General features: G+C 41.3%; 1 long non-coding RNA gene and 1 other non-coding gene across 5 annotated transcripts; both read left to right on the top strand.

The window, feature by feature from the left end:
- The first annotated feature begins 359 nt into the window (after nucleotides 1–359).
- On the top strand, nucleotides 360–8,229 carry LOC140683680 (uncharacterized). 4 transcript variants are annotated; one of them, XR_012054952.1, is made up of 7 exons: nucleotides 360–378; nucleotides 2,795–2,844; nucleotides 3,303–3,372; nucleotides 3,948–4,028; nucleotides 5,074–5,103; nucleotides 5,642–5,694; nucleotides 6,257–8,229. It is a non-coding gene; the product is annotated as an uncharacterized lncRNA (long non-coding RNA). The 4 variants fall into 4 exon arrangements; XR_012054950.1 differs by lacking the exon at nucleotides 360–378 and adding an exon at nucleotides 993–1,099; XR_012054951.1 differs by lacking the exon at nucleotides 360–378 and adding an exon at nucleotides 1,108–1,785.
- On the top strand, nucleotides 6,032–6,102 carry LOC115494751 (small nucleolar RNA SNORD50). The gene has a single exon (XR_003959813.4). It is a non-coding gene; the product is annotated as a small nucleolar RNA SNORD50 (small nucleolar RNA).
- Nucleotides 8,230–9,419: the final 1,190 nt, after the last annotated feature.

Raw genomic sequence — 9,419 nt, 5'->3', positions numbered from 1 at the left:
ATAAGATAGATATAAGAAACAAGCATTCACTCTTGGGGCAGCTGGGAAGCTGCCTGGTGGAAAAGGACCTGGGAGTGTTGGTGGCTGAACATGAGACAGCTGTGCCCAGGTGGCCAAGAAGGCCAATGGCATTTGGCCTGTATCAGCAATAGTATGGCCAGCAGGGCCAGGCAGTGATTGTTCCCTTGTACGCTGTACAATTGTACCTTGTACGCTGCAAAGGTGAGGCCACACCTCATGAGCTGTGACCCAGCTCGGGACTCCTCACTGGAAGAAGGACAAGAGTCCAGAGAAGGGCAACAAGGCTGGTGAAGGGTCTGGAGCACAAGTCCTGTGGGGAGTGATTGAGAGAGTTGGGGGAGAAAAGGAGACTCAGGGGTAAGTGAATTTCTCACTCTCTACAATGCCCCTGAAGAGGAGTGTAGTCAGGTGGGGGGGTGGCCTCTTCTCCCAAGAAATCAGCAGCAGGATAAGAGGACAGTCAGTCATAAGCTGCGCCAGGGGAGGTTGAAGCTGGACATTAGTAGGAATTTCTTCACAGAAAGGGTGTTTAGGCATTGGAATGGGCTGCACAGGGAGGTGGTGGAGTCACTGTCCCTGGAGGTGTTTAAGGAGAGACTAGATGAGGCACTTAGTGCCATGGTCTGGTTAACGTGGTGGTGCTCGGACACAGGTTGGATTCGATGATCTCAGGTCTTTTTTAACCTCAAAGACGCTACGATTCTTCAGGAAACACGCTCTTTAGGTTTGGGAGGTGGAGCTGCACCTCCCGCCCTCCCTTTAGAGACTCGCGTACCACCGCAGTGCGTTTTACCCGTGAAACCTGTAACACAAGCCGTGCGAGCGGCACCGCGCCCGGCCCCGCCCGCGGCCCCTCAGCGCCCGGCCCGCGCGGGCAGCACGTCAGCGCCCGCCCCGCCGCGCGCCCCCGACAGCCAAGCGCGCTCCCGCACCAGCGCCGCGCGGCGTCTCCGCCCCTCGGCCCGCGCGGCAGGGGGCGTGGCCAGCCTCGTTCCCACCCTGCAGCGTACATATAAAGCTGGCGAGCGCGCACCCCCCTCCCTTTTTTCTCCGCGGAGGGCCGGTGCGGCGGCACACGGTAAGGCGGTGCGGGATGCGTGTGTGCTGCTGCCCCGGCGGGGGCGGGGGGAATGGCTTCTTCCTTTTGCTTGGACGTTCGGGACGATCGCCCGCAGTGCCGGTCTCATAGTGCTTGAGGATGGAGCCGTCAGGGGAAGCTCTCACCCTTGGAGGCGCGAATAGAGCCAAGCGAAAGGCAACCGTAACCCAGCAGTGGGGCAGCAGCCGCCCGTGCAGAGTGCCCTGCTGAGAGCCGCGGAGGTGCGAGGGGACTTACTGGACTAAATGTCTCAGCATGCCCCGCGGGAGGCTCCCTGCCGGAAGCCGCGTCCTGGGGCGCGGGGCAGGCTGGGATCGGTAGGCGGCGGTGACCCGCGTGGCGCTGCCGGGCCCGCGCCATTTTGATCCCCGCCCGTGGCGGCCGGGGCTGGTGCGGGGGTGCTGCCCCTGCTGTGCCCTCAGACGCGGTTGGGGCAGCTCTGCACCGGGCGGCAGCCTTCAGACGTCTGGTTCGTGCATAAAATGCTGGATAAGGCGGAACCACCTTGTTCATGTGGTAGAGTGTTGGTGCACATGCTTGTGTTACCCGTACATATTTGGAGGGCTCACTGACCGGCATCATGGCATTGCTGCACAGCAGAAGACTTACAGAAGTACTGTAAAATCTACATAGCATCCCAAGGAAACGCGACCCACAACATTTAGGTGATCCCTGATGTAAATCATAAGATTGTGTTCTAACTAATTATGTTTCTGTATTTTTAAGATAATGACATAGCATAATAAAGAGAGATTTGTTATAAAAGTAAACCACCAGCCCAAAGTACTGATAGAAGCCTATTGTGTGCTTAAGATGCCTTTTTGTCCCTTCTATGAAATGCTGAGGTCATTGAACCCATAGTACTTCAAAAAGAACGGGAAATACCATTAACTATATGTATGTACAATTCCAGGCTCTTACCTGCAAGCAAAGATTAGGAGGTGGGTGGATTTACATAGGAAGTTGTCAGGTGCATTCATTGTGTGTTTAATTATTTTGTCGAACAGTTTGAGTCACACATTACATTACCAAACAGTACATTTTTCTAACTTAAACCATTAGTGACCCTTGATTATTGAGCTTCTTGCACTCAGGCGTTAATTTTATTGCACACAAGAAGTAGAAGCTTAACTAAGGCTTTCTATACCTTTGTTTTTGTGATAGGAAACAAAAATAAGTGATAGATTATCTTTCATGGCTCAATGCATTTTTTAGGTCTGTGTAGTACAGAGTGAGATACTTTTAATAAGCACATTCAAGTGATTAAGTATTGTCACACATTTTTTAAACTGCTTGAGTTGGTGGATTTTGATAAATGCAACATGGTTAAAACAATTCTCTAAAACCCAACTTCAATCAGTTCTTTAAAATTATTAAAAACTGGAGATGACTTTTCCTTAAAAGGTCTTTGGACTGAGGTTTAACAGTGGGAACGTGCAGTTATTTCTACAATGCTTTTCATATGAGATTTCAAATAGGAGTAACTTGAAATCCTTTGTTGCTTAAAAGTGCATTTCTTGCTGCTTTTCTTCTGCGAGCTTGTGATTTAGTACTTAACATGCTGCTTCTAGAGATTGTGTTAATGATTATTGCCTCGTAATGTATGTGACTTACTGGCCTGGTAATATGAATCTGGTGATTTCAAGTTGTAAGGCTGTCCATATTTGTTTTTAGGTGTGATGGAGAGGAGGTTTTCAATGGTGTCGAGTACATTGCACATTAAGGTAACAGCTCTGGAATTTTTAATGTTGCTCTAGACGTAACTCTGCATTTCTGTTTTAGACCAACTCAATAAATACGTGCATTTCATAACTTGGTTTCTGTATTTTTGTCTCTCAAAGTATGGGAAGTGCCAGAGAGTATCAGTTTTGTATAGCTACTAAGTAGGACAGAAATGAAAAACTACATTGCATTTTCATAACTGCTATCAAAGTGATAAGTAATTATTTGATAATTTTTGAGTTTGGTGCTCTTTGAGTTAAAGTCAGTCTGTAGGTTAGTTCTTAGTAGACTTCTTTTGCTTACAAAATTTCACCTTGTAAGGTATTTCACCCTTTCAGAAGAGTATTAAATTGTAGGAAAATGTCCGTTTTTTGGTGCTTGGTGGGTATGTTTTTGACATAGTAACATGAGAGAGATGTTTTCTAGTTTAAAATATAATTTTGCTTATCTTTAATTTTAGCATTTCATGGAAGGCCTATCACAAGTAGAAGAATACTTCGTACACACAAGTGGATTTTCCTGAAAGCTGAGTATGTTCTAATGATCAGTGGGGATAAATGTATTAGAAAATGATGCATAGGATTAAATTAGTAGTTATGTCATTAGCTTTAAAATTGAGGTATCAGTAATTTTGGGCATGTTTGACATGGTCTAGAACTGTGTGGGCTGGGGGGTTTGGGAAGAGATACTTGGTGTTGGAGGAGCTGGTAAAATGCCTATCCTGAAGTGTTCGTACAAAATTTAAAGTTCACTTCAGTATAGCTTTTAATTTTAAATTTGCACTTTATTGGGAAATAAGTATGAAACAGTGTTTAGTCAAAAAAAAAAAAGGGACATCTGGATGCTTATTAATATAAATAAGCAAATATTCCTATATTTTAATAAAAATGTGTATTCACTTTTTTAATGTATAGTTGTTATCCTCATTTCTTTGAAAGAAAGAAAAAAGAATCTGTATTCGTATAGATCAGGATCTGTATTCATTTAAATTTTATTCAAATGCTTATAACGAGTTGTTAGAAAAGTAGAAATTGGTTGTTCTTACTGGCTTATGTAATATGATACATGAACTTGTGGTAATTTGTGATTTTACTCAAATTTCTAGAATGGCATGAACAGTTTCCAGTAATGGGAATGTGACATATCCTGAAGAAAAATTTCCTCGAGACAGGAAATAATACAAGAGGTAAAATGTATTGAATAAACAGCAGACTTTTTTGTTGATTGTAATTTATTTCCATTTTAGTACATTGCTAGTGAAAGAGGTGGATGTTGTCTTGTGGAATATATAAATGTGTGAGTGGTGTTATAGTTCCTGTCACTGATCCTTGTGGATAATGGTGAATCATGCTAAAACTGTCAAACCTGATACATTGATGAGCAACTTCTTAAGCCTTTGGCTACTGAATATCAAACCACTTACGATATTTCAATCATAAACCGTATGAGCTGGTGTTGGTTTAATGCTGCTGCTGTGTACAAGTGAGGTGCCAGCATATGTACCAGGCTGTGAATAAGAATGTTGATGCATTGTCTAAACCCACGTGAGGTCTGTGGTAACAAAAATAAATACTGTTGTAGAAGCTTGCATCTTTAAAGAGCAGAGAGGAGGAAGTGTTATTCTGCCTTCTAGTGGGTAAATAACAAGCAGTAGTCAGGTGTGGTCAGGAAGTGTTGCAGGTATTTGAAATCTAGTGATGATGTTTGCACTTCGATCCTCTTAGGACCGTTAATTTGGGGGTCATTCAGATGTGAGCATTTAGGAAATGTCTAATGACGAAGGTGGAATTTGATGGTAAATTGTAGTGAATTCTAAATTAAGCTGTTTCAGCTCCAGAGATAGATTACTTCACAAGGGCAAGTAAAAATTTTAAGTAGCTGAACTTAAAATTTTTCAGTGAAATTCACTTTACTGCACTGGTGTTTGGGTCCATGGGCTGCTTATAGTTAAAAAGTTAAAATGTAGATAGTGTTATTCAAGAAAGGTACCTTTAAATACTTTGTTAGCTATCAGTACTTTCTTTTGAACAGTGGGTTTTGTTCTAGTATGTGAAGTTCAAATGTGTGAGTGAAACTTCTTGTGCAGCAGTGCTGCCTATAAGATGCTGTATTGTTTAGACAAGCACTATTGCAAGTAGAAAGGGGTGTGACTTTGTGGCTCACCTAGAGAAAAGTTAGAAGTAGCAAATCTTGTTAGTATTAACTAACCAGTGCATTTTATGTCTTTGCAGAGATGCTTGAAGGCTGCGTCTGAATAGAAGGTATGAATTCTAGTAAATATTATTTTTAATCCTGATAGGCAAATCACCAGTGTCAGATATCCTGATAATCAAGTGTAATTCCCCTCTCCTATCATAGTTCATACCCAGGCTGAGCAATAGCTGGGCAAGAGGAGCAAAACAAATTGTACTGTGACATGACTACACTTTTGATTGAAGTTTCACAGAACTTGCAGTGTTCTGATACTAATGCAGCACATATTGAATAATGCAGTTTGGTCTGTACGAGAGGCTGAGTGGATCACAGAATCACAAGGCTGGAAGAGACTTTCAAGATCATAGAGTCCAGTCCATGCCCTAACACCTCAACTAAACCATGGCATCAAGAGCCACATCCAGTCTTCTTTTTAAAAACATCCAGGGATGGTGACTCCACCACCTCCCTGGGCAGACCATTCCAGTACTTTATCACTCTTTCCGTAAAAAAAAACTTCCCAATATCCAACCTATCTTTGATGGCAGGTTGTATTTTGAGTGATGAAAGAAAACTTCTCTGAATTTATAAATGTCTTTTTTACAGGAAAACATGTTTTGTAGAAAACAAGCAGGAACAAGTGCTTTTAGCTTATTCAGGTATGTAACTGAAAAGCTTCTAAACATTTTCTGATTCTAAGTCTAAAGTAACCGTGTTTGCAGTTCAGATTTTTTTGCAGTATGATAGTTACAAACAATTGATCGATTGATATGGTAAGTCATAGTCATTTAAAAAGCACTCGTTCCCCAAGGCACAGTGTGAGCTGATAGCTGTGCCTAACCTTGCTTAGCTTTCAAACCTACGAGGAGTTTTAAATAAGTGTGCACTATTACTGAAATACAACAAAATGTTAGATGTTGTAATACAAAAACTAAGCAATTTGAAACCTTATGGGCTATTCCTATTAAATTTATTGTTCATGTACTGCTTTTGTCTCATCTGTGATGATCCTATCCCGAACCTGAATTTCTTGTTGAAACACTTTATACGGATCCGGAATCTGAGAAGAGACAAAAAACTTTCTGAGAAGTGTTAGTCTGTGTGTTTAGGTTTTTTGTTTTTTTCAGAATTAGCAACATGTTAATACAAACTGTTGTGTGCTTACATGCAAATTGAAATTTCTTCCTTGAATGTTACTAAGATCTTGTTCTCCTTTTTCAGAGATGAATGGGAGCACTTGTCAGAACTGCCTGACAAATGTGGATGATGTAACCAGAAGGAAGTGTAACACCTGAAGAGATATTGTGGCTTGGAGTTAATGCTTTTAAAAAGCCTGCTAAAATAGCTGCAATTTTGTCCAGTAGATACTGTCTCTGCATATTTAAAACACCATCTTTCCAAAATACTGAACTGTCTTCTGCTGGAAGTGTAGCAGTAATATTAGGGAAAGGAGTGCATGAAAAACCCCTTGATTATTTACCCTTTTAAAATACCACATAGGTGCACAGTCTTGCAGATACTGGAGATCTGTGATAACTCGGGATTGGAGCTCACAGGCAGGCCCTGTAAAAAGGGTGAAAGCAAAGACAATGTCTACAGCTTGCATCACTGTATCTGGTGAGGGAGTGAGGAGTTGGGGTTTTATGAGCTGCTGTTTCAGCAGGAGAAGACTAGTACCACAGCAGTGGAACTGCCCTTTGAGGAATGCACTGGTAACAGTACTTGCTTGCTCTCTGGGGGAAAGAGGTTGGTAGTGGGAGAAGAGTTAATGTACATTGCAACTTGGGCTTTTGTCTTGGTTTGAAAAGACAGGTGTCTGCCTAAGGAAGGCAGGAACTTCCCTTGAAATGGAAAATGTAAACCTCCTCCAAATTACTATAATTTTGAAATTAAGGGTCTCTCAGGCAAAGATAAAGGAATAGGAATAACAGTTCTTCATTAGGAAAAATAAAAAAGCAGTAATACAAAACAACATTGATAGAGTCAGAATACAATCTGACAACCCTGTGGGAATCAGGATGTTGGTAGCAGTCCAATTGGATGGTGGCTGCAGTACTTTGGAGCAACAGGTGTGGTTCTGTTGAAGTAGTGATCCTGTAGAAGGGTGGAGTTTTCCTCTGAAGGTCCAGTGGTGGTGTAGATGGCCTTGATCTTCCTCTGGGAATCCAGTAGAGAAGAAAGCTGCTCCTCTGGAATCCAGTGGGAAAAGGCTGTCTTGTGGTATTCCAAACCTCAGATTACATCCAGATAGGAATGCTTGGCTCCTCCCCCTGGGCAGAGCCTCTCCCAATGAGATAATGTAATTTTGTCAGTCAAGGAATGACCATTAACAGAAGATACCTCCCCAGAGGGAGGGTTGGATGTGGAAGAGATAAAGAAAACTGCCCAATTAACAGAAGATAACTGCCACACCTGTAATAGATAGCAATAGAATACACACCCCCAGCTACATCTTGCAACCTAAGACAGCTTTGAACAGTCACTTGAAAAGTACTGGTGCTGTAATTGTAAAAGCAGCATATTTGCTGTAGTCAGCAAACTGTCCCTTCCACAGAGGAATGGAGGATTGTAAGTTGGTCACCAAGTAAATTTAAAGACAACTCATGGTGTACATAAGATAAAGCTTGCCTTGAAGCATGACTTTCAAGCCTTATTGTCAGGAATTCTTTGTAAAGGCAGAAACATTATAATAGCATAATTCCTACTATAACTGAATAATTTTGAAATCATCCAAAATACATAAAACAGCTCTATAGTTCATGGGGTGTACCTGTTAAACAATGACGAATTCTATGTATGTACAATTTTCTGTCAAAAGTAGTATGAAGTACAAACATTACCAGGAACAGCGCATAAAGCATTGGAAATGTCAAAAATAAGTATCCATCGTGCTACTGAAGTGGATGCCAAGGAACTGACTGAACTCTATGAGTGCATTGGCTCACTTGGCGCATCCTGTGGTTTTCTTATTAAACAGTGGCCTGCTGCTTTGGCTAAAGGCTGCTCCTTTTGAGCAAGGAATGGTAAATCAGTCTATTGAATATCAAGATCTGCAGAAATAAAGTAGAAAATAGCTTTCTCTTTATTGCTTTAAATAACTTGTTTCTGTTAACAAATGTTGCTGGGAATGATGCGTATTTTTATGTGCCATGTTTTATACATGTTTCTGAATAAAAATAAGGATGTTAAAGTCATGGCTGTTGCACATCAGCTGTGGATCACACCACGGTGTTCTTGACTGCTTGTACATCTCAAGAGCTATGGAGGCAATCTGGCCTTGTGCTGACTGGTGCTGCATGTACTGGGCACACAAAGCTTCATATTGTGTTTAAATGACTCCAGTTAGTCTCAATCTTCTGCCTAGTGCAGATCTGCAAAAAGTGGATACTATTAACAGCATCTAGTAGAGCTGCTTGGCTGGTAAGTCCACAAGTTGTCAGTCTTAGCTAGGTCAGTCCTTTCCTGTATATCAAGATATCAAAGAGCAGAGAGATAATTAATAATGAACAATACTTGGTAAGTAGTTAGATTTTATAAGGGGTCTATGGCTTCATTACAGACACAGAGGAGTGTTTTTGAGACTAAAGGTACCATCTTCATTCTGATGTTAATACTAAATGTTAAATGTTAATTTAAGATTCAGTTTTAACATTAAACCAAGTATTAATTACCAGTGTTAATACCAAATGTTAAAACTTTTAAAGACTGCTATGTGTTTGTGCAGTAAACTTGGTGAAAGTGAGTTAATCCTGTGATGTTGGGAATGAAATAGTGCCACCCCAGAGTTGTGGCTGGCATTTAAGGTAGCCTGAGTACTTCATGACAGTCTTGCTCTATATGTTCTAAAACATTTGTTGGGGATGGTCTGGGAAGTAGGGTTGGCAGCAATAGACAAAGGGTGCCAGGAAATAAAGTTACTGCATATCAGTGTGGTGGAGGTGTGTCTCAGAATACTATATGATTGAAAAGATTGACCTCTCAGCATATAAAAAAGGTAGATGTGGCCAATGGTAACACATATTGAATATTGAGCTGTAGAACTTTCTCAAAGAATGATCCTGTACTTCTGAACTACTGAAAACTGGTAGCCAATAAAAAAATGTGTATTAGTATAGGTAGTCAGGTGCTTCCAAAAGTGAATTGCTGTTGTAACCATGACATTTTCCAGAGGATCTGGTTTATAAGACCAGTAAAAATTATGTATGAAAGTCATTTTTATAACCAGTTTAAGAATGGAAACTGGCTTTTTTGCCTTGGGAGTGGGTTAATACGATTTCAAACCAGTTGGGGATTTAGTTCCAGTACAGTTTCTGGAGTGATGTTTAATACAAGTCAGATAAGATGTAGTTATTGTGCATTACTGTGAATATGTGGCATGAGATTT

This window comes from Taeniopygia guttata, chromosome 3, assembly GCF_048771995.1.
Source record: "Taeniopygia guttata chromosome 3, bTaeGut7.mat, whole genome shotgun sequence".
NCBI lineage: Eukaryota > Metazoa > Chordata > Aves > Passeriformes > Estrildidae > Taeniopygia > Taeniopygia guttata.
Note: the sequence above shows the minus strand (reverse complement) of the source record. Positions and strands in the feature narration are given on the sequence as shown.